The sequence below is a fragment of the Pollicipes pollicipes genome, unplaced genomic scaffold, assembly GCF_011947565.3.
Source record: "Pollicipes pollicipes isolate AB1234 unplaced genomic scaffold, Ppol_2.1 Scaffold_7231;HRSCAF=8579_pilon_pilon_pilon, whole genome shotgun sequence".
Taxonomy (NCBI): Eukaryota; Metazoa; Arthropoda; class Thecostraca; order Pollicipedomorpha; family Pollicipedidae; genus Pollicipes; species Pollicipes pollicipes.
The window spans coordinates 12,878,390-12,905,728 of NW_023597034.1; the positions used below are offsets into that span (position 1 = coordinate 12,878,390).

General features: G+C 49.7%; 1 long non-coding RNA gene across 1 annotated transcript in view; it reads left to right on the plus strand.

Annotated features, from left to right (window-relative positions):
* Positions 1–3,154: 3,154 nt before the first annotated feature.
* The window catches only part of LOC119109539 (uncharacterized), an 86,213-nt gene continuing 62,028 nt past the window's right edge, over positions 3,155–27,339 (plus strand). Inside the window, exon 1 of the long non-coding RNA XR_005095431.1 lies at positions 3,155–3,258. This is a non-coding gene — a long non-coding RNA (uncharacterized LOC119109539). The remainder of the gene's footprint in view (positions 3,259–27,339) is intronic.

The following is a 27,339-nucleotide window of genomic DNA, read 5'->3' on the forward strand; positions in this document are numbered from 1 at the left end:
TTTTTTAAATCAGATCTTAGTATTGAGTTGTCTTTAGAAGCGTTGAAATGCAAAATTGCAATATCTATTCGCATAACATTAAAACAAGATGTAGAACAGGGCTGCCATCCAGTTCAATGGTGAAATCTTCGTTTTAAATCGCCTGACTAGTATTTACGAACCTTTTCGTAGTATCAACCAAAAATTATACTGCCGGCTACCAAAATTTAGTCCCATGGTGACGTCACATCTGCGTAACCTTCTTTAGTAGCGTGGGTTTTTAAACTTGCACTTATCTCATACTTAGATACGACGGAAGTATTAGCCTTAATCTTCGGGGAGGAAAAAAAAACAGGAAAATGTAGATATAGTTGGGTTGATATTTCGACAGCATGCTTTTATCGAAGCAATAGCGGGAGTGAATTCGAAATTGCCTGCTGATGATCCTACACGATTTTCCAGGTTTTTTTTTTAAAAACAGGAAGCCACGGTTTTTACAGGGCACCAACATTCAGGGGATTAAACAAATAGTGTTTGTCAGTCATTACCACAATGCAGTGCCCATCTAAGAATTAGAATACGTGAACTTACTTGAACATGCAAACGAATTCAAGGAAATGGGCATTACGCATCACGCTTCATTCAACCATGCAAGGAACTTGAAGTAAACCGGCGCCACAAATCGCCCATCAATTATGCATACAAACGTTTTCAATTGAACGGGCATCGCACATCACGCGTCAGGCATCACCTACACATGTAAACGATTTTAAGCTAGCACACATTACACATAAAGGCACATACCACGTTCGCGCAATCGGCCATGATCAGCCCTGGATGTTAGGATTTGGTGGCCGCTTTTTTTGTAAGAATGGATTCGCTTATTTTCCTGCCTGAGTGGCCCTGTGCTCTGTAGATGGATGTGCTCTGTAGTCATCTAGCGGGTTTTATAAATATGGCACAGGGATCCCAGTTCGACGCATTTGGGCCCTAGGGCATTGTAGTAGTTTCCCAGTTCCGTTTGTGTCCATAGTTGGAAGGGCAACAGACGTCTAAGTACACATGTTCGGATGTCCGGTCCGCCGCGATGTGTACCGCGGCGAACCGAGTGAAACCGAGTCCAGGGGCCTCAGGCTCTGACGTGAAGATGGCGGCGTGCCCGACTGAGCTGGCAGTGTTTCGACCGCAGACGGGCTACCCCACGCACAGGCCTGGCGCGCGTGCGGCCGTGTTTCGTTCTCGGGCGAGGGGCGGCGCGCGCGTGAGTGCGTTCTTCATTTGGCGGCCGGGCTGCCTGGTCCGCCGTCCCGCCGCCGGGCGTGGCTGCCGGCCGGACCGTCGAGCTGGGCTAGCCTGTATTTACGAGCTCCGCGTCTTACCGATTGCACATTATTATTCCCACATATATACAGTGATTGAGCGGAAGCATTGTCTGTGAATTTGGCGGGCGGCGGTTTGTTTGTCGGACGTGCTGTAATACCGATTGGGGCTTTACGTCTCACCGGCTGCTAGGGTTCTTTTGAGGCGGAACGCCTCTGTTACGTATTTATCAGGAATTAAGTACGTGGGACGCGGTAGTGGCGTGGCCAGGACTCCATCCCAGGATAGAAAAGTCCAGAGATGAACACCCTAGCCACTAACCACCATGCCACCTTCGTCCCTCTGCGGCGCGAACTGCACCCGTCTCGATAACCTCCAGACTGATGTTGCTGGACCCCCAAATTCTATGCGTAAGAGGTTCCGAAGCGTAAAAAGAAGAAAGCGTGTCAAGATTGATGAAGTGGACGCCGAATGCAAGCTCACGATTCTCGCAATTCACTCAGCTTATATATCGCAAACCAGCTCAGTGACATACACTTGGCCCCGCTCTTCAGATGGTGAATCAACAGCGCCTTTAAGCTTGGCACGTGCTTAGTGTTTTGCATGACGTTTGGCAGACAGTTGAGTACATTCGCAGTCCACGTTTGCTTTCTTACTTCCTGTTTACTTGCAACCGGGAGTGCAGTTCCCTATTCAGTTGCAGAGGTTTCATCCCCCCCCCGCCGTAATTTGGGTTGCAGCCTGCAGATTTGTGAAAAGGTGAGCCAAATTAGGAGGGATACCAATTTATTGGCATATTATCACTGTACTCTTCTTGGAATTTTCATCGCTTAGCCAACCAAGTTATTTTTGGGAAACCACGCCCCGTTTAAAACGCACCTAATTGAAAAACGAATTGTTTGTAGGCAGGGCCATTGAACGTGTCTGAACAGGGAGTAGTATACGGATTCAGCTGATGAGACAGTCCCCACTCCTCTCTTTGAGAGTAAAGGCATGTATAATTCAGAAGATGTCCTGTTTCCAGCAGCGTGTGAAATATTTTGCAATTGGGGGGGGGGGGGAGGGGAGGGAAGGGAAACAGCCAAATGAAATCCCTAACAATATAGGTAAGCGTGCCAGAAGCTTGAGATCTATATGCACGGCTTCCTGGAACAGACAGCAAATCAGTCAGCCTCACACATCAGCCATCATTTCCTTCAAAAAATGACTTGTGAAACACCACCCACACATACCGTAATTAACGGAAACAAATACCGCCGAGAACGTTATCCATAACCCGCAATACCAAACAGCAGGCACTCCGACAGGTGCTTTCCACGGTTACTGTGCAGCTACTGCCGAGTAACCAGCTTTTTCCGATGCCACAAGCCAGGGATGAAAGCTTTGGATTCTCAAATGCGCATGCTGCCAGGGGCGTGATGACGCGGCAAAGTTTGGGTGCTCAAACAAAGCGGTGTCCATATCCATGCACAGTGGTTAAACGGGGCAGCACTGTACCGCATGACGTCACTCGTCGACTGAGGCGGGCGAAATCGGCTACGGTAGCCCTCTATCGGGCAATATCCGAATCATTAAGTTAAAAGTTGCGAAGAAGTGGATGGTATCCCAACCCGTGGATCTCACGCACGCTGGACTTTATGAACACTGGACGTTCACGAGCCTGGACTGTCCGATTCTCCTCTGTCCAGGGATATTGGACGGTTTCTGGAAGTTGTGAACGTTGAATGCTGCGATTCTGGGCTTTTTGACCACTGGACGTTGTGAGCTCTGGACGTTTCAATACGCACCCTTGGGCTGATGCCTAGCGTGTGTCCGCGGCTCTGACGGCAGCGCATTGGCGGTTGCAGGAAGTGACGGCTCCTGCGGGCTGGTGACGCCGCTGCGGTTTTTGCGTGACAGCATGAGCGGCTGTAAACTACCGCTGACGGCCGCCCATCTGCAGGACTGTCGCCAGATCAGGTCAGTCAGGTCCAGTGCAGGTCCGTGTCCAGTATGTTTGTATCTCCAGTGCGGTTATATCTATAGTACAATTGCATCTCCAGTGCGGCTGCATATGTCACCTATGTTAACGGACAGTGTCCAGCAGGGTTGTAAAAGACCTATTTTCGAGAAATGATGTATCTAGTGAGCCTGCCATGCGTTTAATCGGAGTGTTCGATATTTGTATCACGTTTTAAACTGGGATGGTCATTGTGAAGATCTTTCAGCGCAGTTCACACTGCCAAGCTCTTTTAAGACTCGAAAGCCTGTTGTTTTTAAGCTTAACGCCCTGGAACATGTGCAGACTACTTTGTGCGGACTGTCAAAGTCACCCGGACATACATGACGCCACAGAAACGTCAGCCAAATGTCGCCACCTCATTGACCATGTACTGCTCAAGGTAAATAACAATATGATCCTTGAATTAGTCGCGTCTGTTGTACGTCAGTGCGATTCGTGGCATTCATGGACGTTAGTTGACGTGCAACGAATTCATCGTTGAGGGCAAGTTTTGAACACGAATCACGTTTCGTGCTACACAATCATGGATTTAGGCAGTCGTTCGAGTTATGGTGGAAATGGGACTGGTAATCAAAGAACTTAGAAGAAATGTTTCAAATTTGAAATTGGGCCAAACATGAGATATGATAAAATAAGCAAACTTTTAACCACTGTTGTACTTTTGAAGTGGAAAAGACTGCTCTAGACAGCAGTTCTCTGTTGTTCAACTTAAATGGAGGGCCAATTGACGGCCGTTATGTCATGAAATCGCGCTCACGAGCACCAGATATAAGCACCTCAGCGATTTTTTTGTTTAGTCTTGATCGCCACGTGGTTTGTGGAATGGCAGGATTTGAATGGCGCTAGTATGACGTTGTGAATGTCTGAAATACATGGAAGATGTGATGCATTTTACTGTGAAAAAGCTGCATGATGGACTGGCGTAAATCACCTTTTAAGACGGTGTTGATTGCGTTACATTGTCACATAGATTTGCGGTTTGCCTGGCTGAAGTTGATCCGAACTGCCGAATGATGGGATCTGATCCGTTTTTGTACATCCCTTCGAGTAACCAAACAATTCATAAAGCTTTGTAAACCACGAAATGACCCACTGTCGGATGTCGCAGCGACCGGCTTCAAAATTGACTAATTCAGAGTTCTTGTTTGCATAGTTTTACGTTAAGTTATGGTACTCAGGGAAGTAGCTGCGGCGCTGATGCGTACCATTTCAGCCGCATTCTGGTCAATTTCGTGAATTGTCGAGAAGACATTACCCGCAGTTTCTTCAATGGGAAGGCTGGCCAAATTAGGATCCATGTTAGGTGTTACAAACTTGTGTAACATGGTACGTTTTCAGTGTGCCACGATCTTATGTTTTACGGTTCCCAGGACTCAGGAATTGTCTCACTTGCTTTTCAATTCGCTGCACCCTTTGAGGATGGCTGATGGTGTTGTTTTCAAGTTTGCTTGAGATGATCACCAACCGCCGTCTCAGGAGACAAACCCCGATACAGGAGACAAGTCCCGGTGAGCCGAAAGGTTCAATACGGCCTTGGTATGGCAGCGTGCTATCATTCATAGGCACTCGAAGTGATTAGGTCATCTGAACACCAGCTGTACACACTGATAGACATGTTATTGCTGGTCTCAAGGTATGAAACCTCGCACTAGTAGTCTTATGAGCTACATCCTATTGGGTCATAGTACCGGTTTTCGTGTTATATTGGTGCGCTGAGAAGTTTTTAAAGTTTTTTCGATCATGTTTTTAGGAATTTTTATTACATTCTAAACACTGACAATACATGATTATGTTCATGGAATTGCATTGACTTTCAGTAGTTGAACCACATTTGAACTCAGAGTGAGCTTGTAATAGGAAACGAGACTCCTTATAGACAATTGTTTCTTCAGTCGATGTCTTTAGTTCATCAGTTAGTTATTTAGTCAAAAGTTAAAGGCTGATGTTAGTCCTGACAACGGAATGAATCGGTCGGGGGCATTGGATGCTGGCCGAATCAGGTTTGTTTACATCTAGTAGTATTTGGATTTTACGGGTACGCGTCGCCTGCAACAGTCATTTAGCCCCCGGATATTTGCATCGATGTTGTTTGGAGCAAGGGGGATTTAAGGTTCATTCAAGTCAAAGATCATTCACCATGGATCGTGTTTTGAGTAAGAGGGTTTTGAGGTTCATTCAACCCAAGGATCATTCATCGTGGATCTTGTGTTGGTAATTAAGATTTCTAAGTATTGCTTACCTACGAACAGGGACGTCACCATCAGATAAGAGTCTGCTTTATCGCCTCCGCGTCAGACATGCCATCGCGCCTTTTTTTAAAAAAAAAGTTGCGAAAAGCTTCATTAGGAAGAAATCTGGCATTCGGACAGTCTTGTCTACAAGCAGCGACCGCAATTTTATCAACATATGAGTCTTTACAAACATGTTTTTGAAATCTCGGCAGAGCATTTCATGCCGAAAATCGCTCTTAAAAGTTTAGTGGTCAGAAACAAACCCCGAGAAGTGTTGGAAAAAATTGGCGCCTTGGCCTTTTGTGAAAAGCCTATCCTGTAACATAGCATTGGTAACCAGCATTATTCTTGTACAGGGAGCCCGATTTGCATAACAACTTAACGCCTGTTTCACCGGTTTAAAATAAAACTTGATGCCCGTTTTTTGTCATTGTCTCGCATGTCTTGCCTTGTCTACGGGTTTTCATGGAATGTTTAAAGTGGCCAGCAAGCTGCCTAATGTTGGATAAGGATCCCGTGTGAACGCCCCTTAAACAGCAGAGTTAATGGAGGTCTGGTAGCGCCGGTGCTGTCTTGCCGACTGTATTGTAACTTGACATATAGGCCATTAATTTGACAAGTCACGCAAACCATGTGTGCAGAAGGGACATCAAAGTTTCGAGTTAGCCGCCTGCAAGGCATCGATGAATGCATCAGCGTGCACAGGAGCAATGGGCTGCCCGAGCCATGAACGTTTAATTACTTTAATGTTATTCCACTTCATCATTCCCCTTAATAACTTCAGTTGTGGGTCATGCAAGACTGAAATAACGGTCTCTAACGATGAGCAAAAAACAGCATTAAACTGTGCCATATACAACGCATCGATATAGAGCCCTCGTTTACGAGTTTTGCGGTCCCACTTTCTGGGCTGTTTGTTTTATCACTACTGGAACTGTACCTATATACGTATTGCACCTGCGTTTTATATTACTCATCACAATTCCGGTCAGAATGTGTTCTGATTACAAATACCTGCAGCATGCGGAGCGAGACGAGTGTTAGTTTTAAATGCAAATTGGGCTAATTAAAGTACAGTTTTTTAGAAAAGTAAATGAGCTCCCTCACTATTAGACTGTGCACGTCCCCAATGTCTGCAGCTGAGATGTGTTAGAAGCACATGGCATAGTGAGGGGGAGGGATTGCATGGCGCCCGGATACCATGTAGCAACTGTATGCTGGAAGAACGGAATCACGCTTGCATTAGATCCAGGCAGCGTCTGCCATTTTGAAGATAACGGAACGGTAGATCATTACACGACTTAAATCTCTGATTGACAAAAAAAGTCGTCAGTCATTATACATAGCTATAAACCAACTGATTTGGCCATCGAGTTCTCCAGCAATGCCACGTCTTCTTGGAAATAGTGCTTGTTCAACCTGTAAGTTTGCACAAGGTCGCTTGGTTTTGTGAGACTGTTAAGTGTGTTTAGTGGGAATATTTGGTGAGGAGACGTGACAATCAATCTGACGCTGAAGGATCGATAGATAATGCCACTCTCCGAATTTTAGCTGTATTAAAAAATGGAAAAGGGGAAGCGTGTTCGGTAGCTACAAGGCACGAGTCGTCTTGAAGTTGACGTTTGACACCAGCGTGGGAAATGCCAAAATTTTTCCTGGTAGCAGAGTACAAATTTTCCAACATGGAGTACAAAATTTTCCAAGTTCTGTGAGTCATTGCATTTTTGTTTAGGTTGTCTTTGAGAGATTGCAGTACAATGGGTGGTACTCAACAGGGGCACCGCTTTTCATATACAACAATTCATGTTAAAGAGCTACAAATGAAAGAGAACATCAATATTAAACATGCCACACTGAGAGAACACAGTCTCAGGCTCTTTAACATGAAACACATGTGCATTTACATGAGTGGGCAATCTGCAAAAAGCTTACTTTACCATGGATCGAGGCAAGTATCGCTGTAAACAGTGAGCATCTTATGCAATTCTCCCAAAGTCACCAAAAAGTCGCTTATTGAGGGGGGCAGCTTCGCAAAATGAGTTTGGAGTATACCAAGGAAAAATGGAACACAAAAACTGCCCATGAATGTGCCACAGATGGTGACCCGCTCACACTCCATCACGATCACGCTACTCACGCTCTACCACGGTCACGCTTCTCACGCTCCACCTGGTAACTGGACTTAAAAACGGCAAAACCTTCATACCCCTCCACCCTCCACCTTCCAACTCTCGAACAACACACGAGTCGCCGCAGGTCTCAGCCGAACATAAGAGATAGGCAGCACTCTCAACCGATTTACCGAGACAGCGCAAGTACAATGCGTGACGAACCAGTCCAGGTCGGCCAAAAGGGATCGGAGTCAGTCACTCCGCCTGACTCTGGTGCGTAATACAATGTATTGATGAATTTTGTGTGTGCCTTAACCGAAACCATTGCGAAATGTAATGATTTATCCCTCAATTTACCGATATTGTCCTAATTAATCCTGTTCCTTAATTCACCTTGCCAAAATAATGAGTTCATGTTAATTTGGTATCCTCGTGTTTTTGCCGTAGTTTTATGGCTGTCTCCGAACAGTTTTTTTTACTTTTCATAGTAGTGGTTTTCGACTTCAAAGGATTTTTTTGTAAAGCTTGAATTACCAGCTTTAATTTCGTACCCTTAAATGGCAAATCAAAGTCTTTGAAATACTCAGCTGCCTTTACATTTTTGTACACCGCATACCATGAAGTGTCCAGAAATCTAACCACAGAGTGGTTCTGGACCAGCACAAATGGGTCCTTCTTCGTAATCGTGATGCCCATCTCTGTATAGCTCCCTCGAAATGTTCACAAATCTGTTTAAAACATGAGCGCGAACGGAACATTTATGCCCTTGACAAATCAGTCACGAGTGGTGGAATCATTTCAACCAATGGGAGGGTCTTATGCTCAGCCTCCAACCTGAGCTGGGAGGTGGGCGCAAGTCACCAAGTAGTTGAGACGTTTCTGGCGCTGAATTGTAAGTGATCCTCCTATTTGCATTGTCATGACATAGCGGTGGGGCGTGAGCGGGTGGTCGTCTGTGGCAGGTGCTTGAGTGTGCGGTGTTTGTCACTGCTCGTTGCATCCTAGGCAGTTAATGCGGTTCGTAGTTAATGGTAGGTTAAATCACGTTTAATTTTGAGTTGGTCTGCAAAGGACGTAGGAAGTGAGAGCTTCGCTAATTGACGGGTCGATGCGATTCTGCTACTCGTTTCTCAATTGACGGTGCTGTTCAAAGAAGACTCTATTCAACGTTCACAGACTTTATTTTCACATTTCTATACATGATTTGTCGTATAGCTAAGTGGCAACACAGTCTGTCTGCTATTGGGTGTGTGGGTGATATCCAAGTGTGGTGGGTGCAGGATTTGTGCTCTTGCGGATATCACTGCATGGCTCATGATGGAAGCAGCAAGTCCCGAAGCTGTTGTGCCTTCTAGTTTTCCAAGAGCTGTTTTTGTTGTGTCATGATAGAGTACAAAACATTTCATTTTACCCGGTCATCATCCTAGAGTACGAAATCCCCTGGAGACAATACCCCAGGAAACTCTTATTTTCCAAAGCTGTATGACACTGGCCACGGCTTATGTAGATAGGGCTTCGGCATCTCAGTCATCTGATTAAGTTCAATTTCTTTCTGCACAGCTCAGATGAAGGAACTGGGAAATATTTCTCCACATCTCGTGCGTGTCTAGTGCGTCGTTTTTTAAATCGCTCTTTCGATTGTTTTTGTTTGTTTTAATTCCGCTGTGTCTATGCCGGCGTTTTAAACTTTGATTTCTTATGAGACGTCCGGTGCGAACCGAAAACAATGGAGATTAGATTATAAGGTTAGTGAAAAACTAATTGCGATGCCCAAATTTGGTGTTTTCTTGCCATGTTTGAATTACGATGTCAGCATTATACCATGCTGGAGCGGGTTCCAAAAGTCTGTGGCGTACCATGCGTGCTTTGTTACAGATGATGAATAGGGCACATTGTGGTCATGAATTACATTTCATAGATAATATGACGTAACATATCAGTCTATCCTGCGGCAAATCTCGTAAACATGTTGTGTCCTTGTGGATATGACGATTCAAATTCCAAACCTTGTTTGACCCTGTGCTTGTCCATCAACATTATAAGATAACCTAACCTAGCCTGACCTAATGTAATCTAGTCTAATTCCAACCTAACCTAATCTAACCTAACCTAACCTAACCTAACCTAACCTAACCTAACCTAACCTAATCTAACCTAGCCTAACCTAACCTAACCTAACCTAACCTAACCTAACCTGGCCTGACCTAATGTAATCTAGTCTAATCCAACCTAACCTAACCTAACCTAACCTAACCTAACCTAACCTAACCTAACCTAACCTAACCTGGCCTGACCTAATGTAATCTAGTCTAATCCAACCTAACCTAACCTAACCTAACCTAACCTAACCTAACCTAACCTAACGTTACCTACCCCAGCATAACATAGCCTAGCCTAAGTACTGGGCAGTCGCTTAGAAAGCAACACCTTGCCTAACATTTAAGGCGCCATCAACGAATACTTGTGCTCCTACGATGTGCTTGCCCCTTGAATGTAAAATTGACCAATCAGGTTATGTAAGTCGTATCCAAGTACTTGAGCCCAAGCGCTTATGTTACATTCATTCGTCCTAGTTCAGTGTCATAGGATACATCCAGCAGTCGAGATTTGGTACACATCGGTTATCCATCGTTTTCATTGGTTCATTCATTTACAGCAGCTTTATACCAATATTCGGCGCATATTGAGCACTGGAAAAGGTTCAGATAACGAATAAGATAAGCCCTTGACCTGGTACGTGTTTCGAACACGAATCACGTGTCGTGCTTCACAATACAGGACTTTGGACAATGGTACTCGTTATGACGCAAACGAGCCTGGGAATCAACTCAATAGTAGCGCCCCAACCGACTATGCGGATCCAAATAAAAGGCATGAAATCACGGTCAAATATATACGAAGACCACGAGGAAGGGCCGAAATAGTGAACATAACGAACTTTGGGTTTTGCAAACACGCTCCGATTGACTCGCCAACTCTCGCCAAGTTAAAGCACTACAAATGAATGAACCCGTCCTCTCGGTAGGAATTCCTTACGATCAGTCTGGCATGACATTGACGCCGCACAAACGTTCCATGACGTAATCAAACAATGACGCATTGAAGAACGTGTTTACTCAAAAGTGAAAGTTTGTTGTCTATAACAGTCTTTCGCGCCTAAGAGCATACCAACAGTTGCAGCTAGGCTTACTTCATTTATCTAGTGCTTATCTCAATGCGGTAAATGTAAACATTACCTTTAAGATGGCGGAGCCCTGGGATTGGCATACATTTTGGCTGCAGGATCTGCAAGACAGTGACTGGGCCCTTCTGTGGCAGGAGGGGATCAGCTTTGGCTTAGCTGTCAAATGGAGTGCCACTCATTAGATTCCCATATTTTACGGCTTTGTGCTGTTCGGATTTGTGCCTGAGAGGCCTTCATGAGGCACACCAAATGCGATGGAGTGACATGGCCTTCATGAGGCACACCAAATGCGATGGAGTGACATGGCCTTCATGAGGCACACCAAATGCGATGGAGTGACATGGCCTTCATGAGGCACACCAAATGCGATGGAGTGACATGGCCTTCATGGGGCACACCAAATGCGATGGAGTGACATGACCTTCATGAGGCACACCAAATGCGATGGAGTGACATGGCCTTCATGAGGCACACCAAATGCGATGGAGTGACATCTCACTGCACACGGAGGATCACGACGGACACAACCATCTGTAACGAAATCCACTTTTCACCTTCATTCTTATCTAAAGCCCTCCACCGGCCGCCGGCCGCAATAAGACCCGCCTCGTTGAAGCTCAGTAATGCGCGCTGACCGCATTCCATCTGCTCCATCGGAGCCTGAAGTATGTCTGGGTTCCGAAATGCTATCTGATACTTCCTTTCAAAAGTCGCCTTCAGCGTTACCACCTGCCAGTTCAGATCGACATCAGACAGTTCTGGGATCGCACGTTGTTGTTTTTTGTGTGTTGCTGCGTACACGGCGATGTCTACTTTTTGTTTGGTTTAGGCGACCATCGGACGACGGCGTATTTGTTTCTCATTAGTTAACTATGACGTCATTTCTGGGACATACGACCATGAACGATTTCCGACGCGCGCAGTATATAAGCCGTACCAGTGATGACTGTATAGGCTCTCACTCTATCCGGGCTCGAAGACCCAAAACCACTGTTGATTGTGTGTGTGTGTGGCGTTGTGATGTGAGCATTTGTGCGTAATCAACCAGAAAATAGAAGCTGTGTTTGACAAGATCCCTCTTTGCTGGACTGGCGAGACAGAATGGTACAACCGAGGTTTCCACTAGCATTAACTATCACGCAAGCAGTCAGTAGCCTGCTACACCATCTTGAATCACGTGGAAGGTTCACTTAAGCCGTGGGCGTTGGCGCCAAAGGAAGACGTCGCTCCAAAAGCTTTTGCCAACAAAGATCATCCGTTCACTGTCCTGTGAAATCGCACGAATAGAATGGAGAGATGAGAGCGAACGAAAAGAAGACAGCATATTTCTCATTTTCAATGGCTGTGAATAATGTATGAAGGTGGCATGAATGTATGAATAAAGTGCGAAGGCAGGAGAGAGAAGGCGGGGCCGTGGTTGAAACGGGCACCACTGGGACCGAGGACTATGGCTTAAATGGGCACCACTGGGACCGAGGACTATGGCTTAAATGGGCACCACTGGGACCGAGGACTATGGCTTAAATGGGCACCACTGGGACCGAGGACTATGGCTTAGCTTTTAACGTTTCAGGCATGGGGAAGAAAACAGACTTCGTTTCCGCGCACATACTTGCATTCGCAATACAACAGAGTTTATCTCAATCTACTGCAGTAGTGCTCATTGACCTCCAGGATGCGACCGTCATGTAGTATAAAAACGACGTGCGGAAAAGTCTTTTGTCACATGCCTATGCCACACCTCAGCTTGAGACGTTTAGCACGCGCGGCAATGCTCACGATGATGAAGTGATTTTTACAGTGACGTGTCCCGCATACAACTAACGTAATAAAAGAGCCAATTGCATACTTTTGAAATACAAGGCGCTAATGTCTTGGGACAAGCAACCTCCAAAAAATACTCAACTGCGCGAGGTCGTTGCTTTGAAACAAAGAGTTCTGTATGAAAGTAAACAGGTAGTTTTAGTAGTTGTTTTGCATCAACAAAATTCCAATGGGATGGCGTACCACTTGGAGGGAGGGGGACGGGGAGGCGCTTTAATTGTGCAGTGCTTCATCCCGGGTCTTTACGGCCGATGCGAAACTAGCTAGTTTCGCACCCTTGTGCGAAACTAACAACATTTGAGATGCTGTGGGCTTGTCGGATTTGCCGACCTTTTATCAAAATCTCCTGCTCATTGAAGAGCAAAGCAAATTTGATTTTTCAAAGGACCCAATGCATGCAGATAAGAATGTAGCGTAACGCTTCCAGCTGTTCCAAGAAGCGACATGCTCACAAGTAGGATTATGTAGATGGGTCGTAATGCAAATGTTGTTGATTATTTGTCATAGTCTGTATGAAAGCTCATTGACAATAAAGACATGCATCACACTCTTATATGAATGATTTGAATCACACCAATTTTAAGCAGGGACATTGCACCTGTTCATCGTAAGATCACGTCAAATACGGCGAAAAATATTTGCTTTTAACTTTTAATTTCACGAGTCTCCTTGGCAAAAGGCATGTGATGTTTTTCAGGATCATGAAGCATGATATTCTTCACAAATAAAACGAATTCACCGTCCCTGTTCGGGTTGTCAGCATCTCCGTTGAGTGCTAAGTACTTGCTGTGCCTCACTGCTCATTGCACCCCGAAGCAATGGCTCCGGACCCTGTAACCGTGCTTCATTGTTCGACCCGGCGGGGTGTAATTTAGAGCCAAAGTTTATCAGGCCTGAAGGTCGCCAACAACGGTATGTATAGTTAGTGCACTGCGGCAGCCAGCTCATTGAATCTATGGCGCGAACTTTCCAATTTCATTGGCGGCCCGACCGAGCGTGTTGGTCCTGCAGGCCCCTTGGCGGATGTTGAAGCGCAGCTAATACTTCAGCAAGTTGTGCAAGCTCTATGCCTTCTATGCGCGGCCTGTGCGAGCCTGCTGGCTTTCCTGTATAACTGTGGTCCCTCGGTCCTGAATTGTGCGCCACTGCGAGGGAATGGTGCTCGTTAGCCGCCGGTCCCCTGATTGGATGGGCCCCGCGCTCGCTGCCACGCTCAGCAGCAATCATTGCGGTGTGTTTCAATAACGGGGCACTTGCTGGGTATTGATGCTCCGGGCCGTCCGCTGGGACCCTGTGATCACCGCCACGCGTTATGCATGCGGCATGCAGTGACACGGCGCGGTGCGTCGGTGCCATTCGCCGCTGTACCACCCGCGCACCGCCTACTGAAAGCGGTCAAGCAAAACACGACCGCTCGGCGGTCGCAGCTAGCCTGTTTGCGCGTCGGCGTCATTTGAAAATTGGCGGGCTTTTAGTCGGCCTTTGTTTACGCGTCGGCCGGTGATTGATGGCGTGCGGTCGGCGGCGGAGACGGCGTGCCGCCGACCGCAGCGCGGCCTCGACGGCTGTCGACAGTAGCGATGGCTTGTTGTGATGACATTCGGGCCGGCGTCGGGGCCGATGCGCCGCGGCATTTGTCAGGGGATTCGTCGCTGATGCGCGGGAAGTCGAGCGCGTCCAGCCGTCGGCGCCGTCACGATGGACCGCCTGCTCCGTCGGCCATGGAGGGACGGAGCTGGCGGCGGCGAATGCCGCGCCGCACTGCTCCGGCAGTATCACAAAATGACGGGGAATGATTCTTCTTCGTGGATGTTTCGCAGCGAACAATGTGTTGAACAAATATAATGTGTTTGTCAAGCGGGTAGTCAGACCATCAGAGAAGTTGCGAGACTGCGACAGGAAAATTGTTGAACATCGTTTTGCCGTGATATAAATGACATCATCTTGATGTACGCGTACGTGTTCCACACTTGTATGGGTTTTTAAACTACACTAGCCACCTTGAAGATCATTATGTGCAGTTTACGGCACGGGCCTTCTCAAGACCTAAACTAGTCTAGTTTCGGGGCTGCGCGCCCGCGAAAATGTGCTGACTGTTTCGTGCCGACTATTTCAAGGTCAACCAGGCATCCATGACGTCATCATACGTTATTCGAATCCTGCCATTCCATTGGCCATGCGGTAATGAAGGTCAATATAAATGTAATCGCACAGTCGTTCAAATGTGGAGTTGGTGAACACGATTCCCAGATATAACGGCCGTCAGTGGGCTCTCAATCATTGGTTTTTCAAGGTGTTACGTTGCAATCAAACAATGAGGTATTGAGAAACATATTTACTAAAAAGAAAAGCTGTGTTGTCTAGAGCAGCCTTTTCCATTTAAAAGTGTACCAATAGTTATAAATAAGCATATTCCATCACGTCCGTTGTCGGCTTCAGTATCGTCAAAAGTGGAGCATTCCCTTTCACGCATGCCATGGGTCAGATTATCGCGTCGGCGCTGTGTCAAATACCGTCTTCTTTTTCCACTTCATATTGTAGAGACACGCGTGAACGTTACGTCATGGGCGGCGGAGCTACAGACACCGACAGCGTTACCTCTTCGGGCAGCGAAGCATTTAAGAACCTCTAAGCATTGAATTTGTATGCATTTTATCGTTATGACTACTAGAATGGCTCACAATAGGGCGTGTGTCGTGATATTCTGTGTGCGTACTTTTTGATGTTATTTTTCGGGAGGTTTTGCGCTGCTGCGGCAGTTTGGTTTAGGCGCTTCCGATTCACCTGTGAAGACAACATATTGAACGTTTTAATTTCTTCTGAGATGTGTTGATCAGTAGCAGCACCAGCGCGTTGTCACCAAAAAAGTCGACTGATGCTGTTTCCACTGGTGACGTTACGTATAAAAATGAAGCCAACCTATACTTGATCAAAATGTTACGTTCAGGAAGAAGGAAATTTTTAAACATAGCGTACATTGCATATCTGTGCAGATTTCACAACATACTAACATGTGATGGTCTCGTGTAACAACCCCATACGCAGATAAAGCATTATCTCCAAGTGCGGTTGGGCAGGTGCTCTCTGCATACTTCAGGTGCTCCAGCTGCCCTCAGTGACTTCCCACTGTATCCATAGACCCATGGTGACGCACAACAAGAATATCATTCAGGAGTTCCCAATTTCCATCGGGTTCCAAGCATTTTCCGAATGTGTCGTCGCTGCCCATGGACATCGCGGAAGGGGGCTTAATAGCTTGAGTTGGTAGCACCCTCGGTTTCCCCGTGGAATGCCCAGTTCCAAACCGCGGGAGTGCCGTGACGGTCCGAACCGCGGGACTGCCCTTGCTCCCTGGGCACTTCTATGGCGGCCGAGGGCGCTCCACAAAAGTGTGAGAGACGATGTGCGCTGCGCTCCCTGTACTCGAGACAAAACAGGTGTCGCGGAGCTCGTTCGGGACGCCAGAGACGCTAAGGCTGGTGGTGGATGTGTTGTGTTACCGAGGGAGTGGATGGGCCCAACCAGCTGAGAGTGGTGCGGTGGACAGGCGAGCTGGCTGGTGGATTATGATATGCGATGGACGTTGTGCATGTGGCGTGTCATCAGGCTTTGGGCGGTGATTAACCCCAAACGTAATCTGAGCTGATCGCCAGAAGTAAATTACTCCAAGTCACGATTAGGCCCTCGGTGGATGTGGCTAATTTGAGAAATCCCATTGCCGTCACGTTTTTTACTTCAACGAGTCCGTCCTAATGCAGCTGTGTTGATGTCATTTAAAGGTGGTCCTATGCACAGTGAATCCAGCCATGGGCTATGTGTATGATTCGTTAGGAAGGACATCGCGCTTTGTCGCCGCTTGTCACGGCAACGCTTCCTACATTACCTGCCTGCCGTGGGTGCCTATGAGAGCACGACTGTCGCACTCGTCGCACTCGCGGCGACGCCAGAGAAAGGCGGCAGTAGTTGCCCTGTTGTTTTCGTCAGTTGACAACCCGAGCCCCCGTGCAGTGCGACACAAGCGTAATCACCTGCACCCCAGGACCCGCGCCGTCAACCGGCTGGTTGTGACCGAGTGGCCGGGACCAGCACTGCTGCGGTGCTTGTGCTAGTCGGGTGTGAAATATTGGTGCCGGCATCGAGGTGGTGCCGGCCCGGGCTGACAGACGGGTAAACGCGTCCAGAGAGGGACGGATCACGAAGGTCGGGCAACACTCCGTTGTCAGATTGCACAATATATAATCATCGACATGGCTCGGTTCGACTACATCACTTGACAGCAGCAAACAGCTACCTGGTTATGGTAGTCAATATGCCATTAGCGGCCAAACAATAGCTATACTAGCAATCGTTCTTTGGTAGGCATATCGCCCATATCATTTCCCAACATAAACAGTGCAGCGAAGCTATGGAGACACACGCAGTTCTTACACGACACACAATGTCACACACACACACAACAATAGCACTTGTTGGCGCCACCTATTGGTGACCCACACGTCGAGGTGTTGACCTCGTGCCACTACACCATCCCCTCCCCAGACATGTCACATTTGGAAGGGAATATGTCGAACGCCGTAGCGCACTGGGGGTCGTAGCATTTCGCGGCCGTAGCGCGAACGGACGGACGTACGAGCTGGGTGGTCAGGACCGTCGTCATTTGGCGGGGAGCGCTGGGGTTCACTGCGCGGCGGCGGCTGGTGTCCGGGGAGATCCGAACGCATCTCGCCCCGCGTAGGCACGCACAAGGTAGCGGCCTGATTTTGCCGCTCTGGCGACGGGAACAGCAGCAACCTCGGGCCATCCGCAGGAACTGGGTCTGCAGCCGACAGGTGAGCTGGTTCGGATGGCGTCCCATAGCTCGACAGTGGGTCTAGGAGAGCTGGCATGGTGCGGTCGACAGAGACAACCCCCTCTTTGTCCTTGTGCCGGATGGTCACTGTTTTCGCTGACCGCCTGCACACGTAGAACGGGCCGTCGTGGGGCGGCTCTAACGGTGTGCAGGAGGCGTCTCGCCGGAAGAAAATATGGGTGCAGTCCGAGAGGTCTTCGGGAATGAAGGCGTCCATCGATGGCTGCTGGCGTGGCTGCACCGGGCGGAGTTGCCGCATGGCTCGCCGGAGGAGGTCGACGTAGGGCGCCAGGCCCAGCGGTGCCTTGCAGGGTTGTCGACTGAGGGACTCCCCTGGCAGCCGGAGCTTCGTGCTGTAGACGAGCTCCTCAGGCTTGCAACCTGGGTCCTCTTTTAGAGCTGAACGCACACCCAGCAGGCACACCCAGTAGAACCAGTGACAGGAGATCGATCCAACGAGTGGCCGCATCTGCCACCCGCAGAGCTGTCTTCAGCTGTCGGCGGAACCCCTCCACCATGCTGTTGCTCTGTGGGTGGTAGCTGGTGGTGTGATGCCTGGTGCAGCCAAGAAGCGCCGACAGGTGTCGCCACAGGCCGGACTCAAACTGGGCGCCGCAGCCAGTGGTGACATGTGCCGGCACTCCAAACCGAGCCACGCAGCCGGCGACGAGGGTGCGGCGATCGTGACCGCCGGACGTCCGCCACAACGATGGCTTCCACCCAGCGGATGAATTGGTCGATGCACATAAGTAGGTACGTGTGATCCGTCGGCACGAAGTGCACGTCCGCGCCCAGTCCTTGATATCTGGGGTGCATAGGAGGCCACACAAAGCGCTGGACGACGAGTTCTTGCGTGCCCCGAACTCCCAGGTTAGCCAGGCCATGCTGAAGCTGGAAGTGCTGCCGCCAGAGGCTTCCTGGCACCAGAGGACGGGGCCTGCCTGTAGAATCGGTTCACCACGAGCTTGCGGCCACTCGTCAGCGGAACGTCACGCAGCGCCAACGAGTGTGATAAGTTAATGAAGTTTGAAGGTCTTCATCTTGACCTTGAGCGTCTGCCTCCAGAACGTCCAGCGGGGCTGCGGTGCTTGCAGCATGGTGATCGTCCGTGAAAGAGCATCAGACACAGTGTTTTCCTTGTCCGGTACGTGCCTGACGTCCGTGAAGAACTGCCCGATGAAGTCGAGGTGCCGAATCTTCCCGAGCGAGTATCGGTCAAAGTTCGACCCGATCGCGGACACCAGGGGATTGTGATCCGTGAAGATGGCAATGTTCCGACCATCGACGCTCTGCCGGAAGTGCCGGATCGTCAGGTGCACGGTGAGGAGTTCTCGGCCAAAGGTGCGGTACCGAGTCTCCGTCGGCTTGAGACTCTTCGAGAAGAACGACAGCGGCCCCAACGGCCAGCCACGAGCTGCTGGAGAACCGCTCCGACGCCAGTGTCCGAAGCGTCGATCCGCAGACTTAGGGGCGCATCTGGTGTCGGGTGCGCGAGTTGGGTAGCCTGCGCCAGATGCTGCTTGACCCGACGAAGCGCTTGCTCAGCGTCGACAGACGGCCGCGATGACAGACGCGATGGGGCGGCGGCCCTTTGAAGCCTTCTTCCTGAGCAGACTGGTGAGTGGGGCCAGTAGACAGCGGCGTCGGGCACAAGGAGATAGTAATACGCCACCATGCCAATGAAGCGCCGAAGCTGGTTCTCCGAACTTGGCTGCGGAAAGTCCTGCACTGCGTTGTCTAATCTGGAAGGGGGGGGGGGGGCGATGCCGAGCTCAGTGACTTCAGTGACTTGGGAGCTGGACTTTTTCCGGTCCCGAACACACTTCTCTTTTCGTTGAGGACCAGCCCTAACTTGTCAAGTCTTTCGAGGACTAGTTGAAGATGTCAGAGATGTTCCTGCTCAGACTTGCTGGCGACTGGAATGTCGCCAAAATAGACAAATGTCCCTGGCACTCCGTGTAGTACCTCATCCATGAACCGCTGAAAGGTTTAGCTGGCATTACAGAGACCGAATGGTAAACGGACTATCTCGAAGAGTCCGAATGATGCGGTGACGGTCTCAGACACATCCCACAGGTCCATCGGGATCTGGTTATATGCCTGGATCAGATCTAACTTGGAAAAGACCTTGCAGCCGTAGAGATGACCGGCGAAGTCTTGCAGGTGGGGCGCCGAGTATCGGTCCGGAACGGTGCCAACGTTCAGCGCACGATAATCACCGCATGCGCGCCACTCTCAGGAAGTGGATTGTGGGACCAGGTGCGGAGGTGAGGCCCAACTGCTGTTGGACGACCTCAGGACACGGAGCTTGCGCAGCTTGTTAAATGGTTCCCGAACGATCTCAAAACGATCTGGTGCCAAGCGCCGTGGTCACGCGACACACGGTTATCCAGTTGTGATGATATGGTGCGTCTCAGAGTGGCGCACCGGAACTGGGCTTGTCGGGGGTTTGGTCACCCGCGGAAAATGTCGAAGCAGCGAGGCGTATGGAGAACCTTCAGATGCCCTACTGGAGACGGCTCTCAGTCCCAATGAGCGAATGGTGGCCGGGTTTCCGCGGGCACAAACCTGGCCTGATGCATTCCGCAGGACCTGAAGGCTGCCAGCTAATGATGTGCAAGAAAGTCTGCGCCTAGAATCGGAGTGGCGACGTCGGCGATGACGAACTCCCATTCAAAGTTCGATCCGCCGCCGAGCTGGACGGCATGTCGGTATGCTCGAAATGTCCTCACTGCGATGCCGTTGGCAGCCTCCAACCGAGCGAGCTGTGTGGGCGTCAGGTCGAAACCGGGTGGAAAGGAGGCGGGCGGTAGTACGCTGACCGGTGCACCAGTGTCCACGAGCAGTGCCCGACCAAGCCGGCTGTCTTGTGCCCCAGTGTCCACTAGCAGTGCCCGACCAAGCCGGCTGTCTTGTGCCCCAGTGTCCACTAGCAGCGCCCGACCAAGCCGGCTGTCTTGTGCCCCAGTGTCCACTAGCAGCGCCCGACCAAGCCGGCTGTCTTGTGCCCCAGTGTCCACTAGCAGCGCCCGACCAAGCCGGCTGTCTTGTGCACCAGTGTCCACTAGCAGCGCCCGACCAAGCCGGCTGACTGGTGCCCCAGTGTCCACTAGCAGCGCCCGACCGAGCCGGCTGACTGGTGCCCCAGTGTCCACTAGCAGCGCCCGACCAAGCCGGCTGTCTTGTGCCCCAGTGTCCACTAGCAGCGCCCGACCAAGCCGGCTGACTGGTGCCCCAGTGTCCACTAGCAGCGCCCGACCAAGCCGGCTGACTGGTGCCCCAGTGTCCACTAGCAGCGCCCGACCAAGCCGGCTGTCTTGTGCCCCAGTGTCCACTAGCAGCGCCCGACCAAGCCGGCTGTCTTGTGCCCCAGTGTCCACTAGCAGCGCCCGACCAAGCCGGCTGTCTTGTGCCCCAGTGTCCACGAGCAGCGCCCGACCAAGCCGGCTGTCTTGTGCCCCAGTGTCCACTAGCAGCGCCCGACCAAGCCGGCTGACTGGTGCACCAGTGTCCACTAGCAGCGCCCGACCAAGCCGGCTGTCTTGTGCCCCAGTGTCCACTAGCAGCGCCCGACCAAGCCGGCTGTCTCAAACGAAGAACAGCTGCATCAGCAGACTTCCATGAGCAGGGCTGAACACAACGGTAGGCTTCTGCCCCGAAGCGCTGGTGGTAGGAGCAGATACGGTCCACCACCGGCGAAGAACGGCGCCATCTCGATGTGGACCGCGGTCGATGATTTCAATCAGCTGTGGGTCCGACCTGCTGTGACCAGCTCACAAATTATCCAGTCGCCGATTCGACGTTTCCAGTCTGCTAACCATAGCTGTCAGGCTGGCGATGGCGGCATGCAGGTCTGGATGACCGGTGGACAGCGACATGGGCGGCTGCACGTCGGGTTGCAACATCGGGAAGGCGGCGACGGCGGCGGCCACCTGAGCCAGATCGTTAAGGGATGTTGATTCTGGCAGCAGTGCGAGAGCTGTTCGGGCCGCTTGGGAAAGCCGTTGTAAAAAGAGCGTTCTCAAAAGGCCACTGTCGATCGGGGCATCACCGCCCGCACACCGTCCACGCATGTTGCCTAGAAGATGGGATGGAGCCTAGTCTCCGAGCTGTTGACGACGTAAAAGGGCCTCCAGACGGCTGGCACGGGATACTGTCAAACACTGATGCGACGCTTTGCATAGGGCCGCGTAGTCTCCGGCCTTCCCAATGAGGATATCACGAACCTAAGTAGCCACGGACATCGAAAGATTCGCGACCAGCAATTTGAACTTGGAGGCGGGATCATCAATGCGGGAAACGTCGAAGGCGCGGTTGACTTATATCAGTCACAGCTCTGCGTCTTCAGCCGGGAAGGCAGGGAGCCGAAAAGACACAAACGGTGCGGCGGCCCAAGGCGTCCCGTGGTCCATTGCCGCACTGTCTGGCTTGCTTTCGGCCATCCTCAGTTGACGCGTCGGTAGATCACGTCGTGGTCACCAATGTCACACTCGTCACTATCATCGGCGAGGCCAGAGAAAGGTGGTAGTCATTACCCTGTTATTTTCGCCAGTTAACAACCCGAGCCTCGTGCAATGCGACAAAAGCGTAATCACCTGCACCTCGGGGCCCTTGCTGTCAACCGGCTGGTTGCGGCCGAGTGGCCGGGACTAACACTGCTGCGGCGGTTGTGCGGGTCCGGTGTCAAACATCGGCGCCGGCATCGAGGTGATACCGACCCGGACCGACAGAAGGGGAAACGCGTCCAGAGAGGGACGAATAATGAAGGGCGAGCAACTTGTCAGATTGCACAATATATAATATCATCGGCACTTTCGCTTTCACTTCATTTGGTTTAAGGTGTTTCGACCCATTCAGACCATTTCACGCCTGAAAGAAAAAGATACTAAATAAGGGCGTTATCTGCGATCATTTATTTTATTTTAAGCATGTTTGTGCGTTTTAGAAAACGGAACAGATTATCAAGATGTGGATGATCATCACCTAACAGGTTTTTTTTGGAAGATAATTCCAGACTTGTGTTGAAGGCAATAGGCTTGCAGAGTATTTCGTTGTTGTTGGTATTCGCCACATTCAAGAAGGATGTGTTTCACTGTAATTGACCAGTCGCATGGATGATAATGGGGGCGTGGGTGTCGCAAATAGAGATGATTGTGAGTGAGCTTCGTGTGTCCGAATGGAAGACGGGTCAATAGTTTCTCCTCCAAACGGGATGTGCGGTTTGCTAATGTCCAAGGCGTAATGTCTGGTTTCATGTCATGAAGTTGGGTTCTATTGTTTCTTGCCGACTGACGTTGTCAAAGTCGTTTTGTGAAGCACCGAATAGATGTCTTCATGGTGACATTATCCACGGAGATGGGGTAATGTGAGGGTCCATCAAGGCTTTCTTGTGTAAGTGGTCAGCTCGCTCATTCCCTGTGATACCACTATGGCCTGGGATCCACAAAAATTAAGTGCTTTGGCCTGTGCATGTAAATGATGATGCACGTTTATCATATTCACGAGGGGGTGGTGTCTTAGATAGGGTTCAATAAGTGACTCTAGAGCCGCCTTTTGAATGGGAGCAGATTACTATAGTCCTGGTTCTATGAGTTTGTCGTTCTTTCTGTTGCAAGGACAGAAATAGAGCAAATAGTTCCGCGAGGTGAATAGATGTGCGATCTGGTAGTGCAATTTTGTGAAGAATGCGTGTGTCATAGTATGGCTTATCCGGTGAGGTCTTCATTCTTAGAACCATCGGTATAAATACATTGACAATTAGGATATTTTGCGATCATGCGGTTGAATTTTTGTTGTACATGAGCATTTGTCACATAGCTTCTGAGATTTGTAAACAGAAAAAAACTTTCGGTTGCGTCAACTGCCAGAAAGGCACCATTAAATCTGGTGTCATGGAGACTTGCGAAGGAACGTAATTTAACCTTTGTCGGAAGACAGTCACACGAGACGCGATCGGAATCGAGCGACGTTCCGCGGGTCCGTAGATGTGATGAATTCGAGGCAATGTATGTATAGAGAAAGGTTGGCTGGTTAGGATTTTGTCGAATCTTCGTGATGTATCTCAAGGTAAATTCTATACGTCGGGGAACAAGAGGCACAATGCATGCGTTTACTTCGGGTGCGGAAATGGGAGAAGTCCGCAGGGCTCCTTGCACAAGCCGAGAAGCATATTTTGAATGACAATTAGTGATTTTAAGTTATTGTCACTGCCGTCTGCGTACACCTGCAGAGCCATATTCAATGATAGAAAAAACCGAAAATTGATATAACAATAATAATGAATGGCGGTCCGCACCGCATCCCCATCCTGCAATGCATCTTAACAAATTCGAACGTTTCATGCATTTGGTGCGGACATGTTCGACGTGCGTGCACATTGATCTTGTTTCGAGAATGGCACATACAAATTTGAGTGATGAAACAAAAGGAATGTGGTGACCATCGAGATTAAGAAAATATGCCGCTGTATCTCGTCGCCTTTTACTGAAAATCATAGCGGCCGATTTTTTTTGGAGGAAAACTGGGAGCCATTGTGTCTTGACCATTGTTCCATTTAACCTAATACATTTTGGAGGCTTAGTAGGGAGTGATGGTATTCTGTGTCTGAACACCGGGTTACGCTGTCATCAGCAAAAAGTGAAGAGGAAATGCCAGGAGTCAATCAAATAAATCATCAATCATTAGGTTGGAAAGCACAGGGAAAACCCAGCTGCCTTGCGGAAGTCCGTTTTGTACGAGGTGAAAATCGGAAACAGCCGATCGACACCTTACGCTAGACGGTCGTGTCCCCGAGAGAAATCCCACGAGGTAATGCGCCAAATTTTCCGTCAATGCTAAGTTGGAAATCAGTGCGAGTTTAAATACTGTACCGAAGGCGCGGGTAATATCTACGAATACAGCTGTGACTTAGCGTCTTTGACGAAATACGCGACGAGTGTGTGTTTCTAAGCGTTTTTCTGTTGTTGTTTAGGTAAACTCCCTGCTTTGGTGAATCATAGCAATCCTGGTTGGCAAACCAAGATTCTTGAAATTTGGTCCAATCTGCCTTTTGCTAATTCCAACTGGGTGTGTGTCGAGGACCTGTAACAACAGCAGTATCAAAAGTGGTATAAAGTGTAATTGGAAAATGGTCACTGTCGTGGACATCTCCCTCAACAGTTCAATCAAATAAAGTTCCTGTTGAGGGAGAGCACAACAAGTCAGTGGGCGGTTTCCGTTCCATTATTATAGCCTTTGTTTAGCATGACTAAATTGTGTGTATCAATAAAATCCTTAACCAAATGTGCTCGGCGATCAGTGGCTTGGGTGCCGTTACTCCACGTTGGACTGTTAGTGTTGAGATCGCCGAGGATGAGAAAAGGGTTTTGAAATTGAGCAACGAGTTGGTCAAGTTGCCGGAAGAGCTCCGTACTGTTATAATTTGGTGACCATGTTTGCTGTACGGCAATGATAATTGGAGCTAATGCGGCAAAAAGTGCTTTTATTCCAGGCCATCTTGAAATCAGACCGCGACAACTTCACTCTAAGATGAAAAACATTTAAGGATGAAGGGACCCATCCCCACCGGTTGATGGCAGTCAGCCGAACGAGACAGACCGGGGCCGTCCTATCGCCACCCTCACTGATGGACGGGACCGGCGGTCTTCGTTCGGGTGTGTTACGACAGGTGTTGTGTTGGGGAGAGGGGAGGTAGCGTTATTGTTGTGGCCAGAGGGACCGGGCTGCCGACTGTTCATAGCCGGAGGTCTAGGACGCTGGACTGTTTGAGCCGCACGCGGATCACGCATAGCTGGCGGGCTGGAATGCCGGCCAACCTGGGGAAGGGGTTGCACCGGCGCCTGCGCATCCGAGCGTCCAGCCAGGGGCGACTCAACAGCCTTTTTGTCTGGGTCTGTGAGGTTTACTCGGTTGAGACCGAGGGGCGAGAGGTGAGAAGCTTCAGGAGAGGCAGGTAGGTAATGGGGTCTGTCTATGTTCCACATGTGGCCGTCGTGGCTTTTGCTACCTGTGCATACGTTTTGCTGGACTGCGATGACATGTTGGATTTCGTAGTGCGCCGTGCCTCGGGGTACGACGCACCTGTCTTGTCCTTTTAAGAACATTTTTTTCCATGTGGGGCATTGAGAAGAGTTGGCGGCGTGATCAGCACTTCCACAGCTCAGGCATTTCTAGAGTGATGTGCAGGCTCGTGAGGAGTCCCGCCACACTTCAAGCATCTGGCACTCTGCTTGCAGTACTTGCCGCCATGTCCGAACCGTTGACATTTGAAACACCTGAGTGGATTTGGAATGAATACTCTTACTTAATAACGAAGGTTACCAGCGGTTAGCGTCTCTGGAATTCGAGTGGTAGCAGAGGTGATAACGAGCAGACTGGTGTCGCGACGCTGGCCATCTCTGAAAGTCGTCAGCCGTCGGACGTGGCAAACTTGCTCATCTCTGAGCTCCGCCAGGATCTCGTCCTCCGTCATGAAACGGAGCTCAGGCGCGAAGATTGTGCCTGTACTGGTGTTTCTGGCATGGTACAGGGAAAATTGTACTCTTGCCACAATATTCAGTTGTTTTGAACAGAGCCTTGGCTTGTGCGCGAGTGATTGTTTTTAATAGTGAGCGATCTGTTTGCCGGTGCTTCAATTTTGAGTTTACATGGATCGCAGGGAGCCCTGATTTGTTTTGATGTCCAAAAAACGTTGATCTTCCGAAATCACACGTTCTCATCACAAGGCTGAACAACGACGTACGAGCCGAGAGAATCCAGAATTGGTTCAGAGGGCACTGGTCGCTGTCGAGCGAGGGTCAGCATCAGAGCGAGCGGGCACCGGGGTGGTCGAAGACGACCGAGGATCGGAACCAGGGCCGTTAGGTGGAGACGGGTGCCTTCCAGGCACCGCGGCGGAAGTGCATGACCCATCGGGGCGCGCGAAGGTCCTCAGGCGAAGTGGTAGCCAAGGCGGGGCTAGCGGCACTTCCGTCGTCTATATCCAGGGAATTATCGATGCCAGAGGCCGAGTTCGAGTCCGTGTCAGTGTCGTCCTTCTTGCGCTTGCTTCGCTTCCTCATACTGGGGAAGCGGGAAGAGAACAATAAAAATGAAGTGAAAAAGCGTGTTTGGAACTAGTGCAAACGGAAAAGCGACGGGAACGACGATGCGAAAAAGGACTCCTCGGCTGAGGACCGCAAAAGGAGCAAGCCACTTGCTTAGGTCTTGTCAGACGTGTGTGTGGCCATCGAATCGGGCGACGCGAGTTCTGATCATCGATAGTTTTGGTTTTGTTATTTTTTATTAGAGCCCTTTCGACCAGAAATTATCATTTCAGGGCTATGTGATGAAGGAAAATGGTTAACGGTGGGGCAGACTTGCACGCGCCTGGGGGCCAACCGGCGAGCTTTAACCCGCGCATGCGCGCTGTGTACCCAGTCGAGGTCCCCTTTTGCACGGGGCTCTCGACCCACTCGTGGCTGACGCATGCAGCCTGCCCCAGACAAGCGGGGTGTTGCGAGGATGCAGGATGAAGCAAGATGGAGGATAAGAGGAACGGATGTCTAATTATCGATATGGCCCGGCTCGACTACATCACTTGATTTAATTTTATTTGTTGAAGGCGTTTCGGCCCGTTCAGATCATTTCACATCTGGAAGATATTGTTTCAAATTGGTGTAATTATGTACTTGAATAAAAAGTACGTTTATTGATGTTAACATCGCTTGCAGCAAACCGGTAGGTCTGAAAAAGTTGAAGACACTGTTAAGGAATTGAATGGTCATCGCCAAGGATGTTTTAAGAAAATTCGATATTACGCGTGCGACAAAAAGCCTGCATATCTTTGTGTGGCTGTTGAT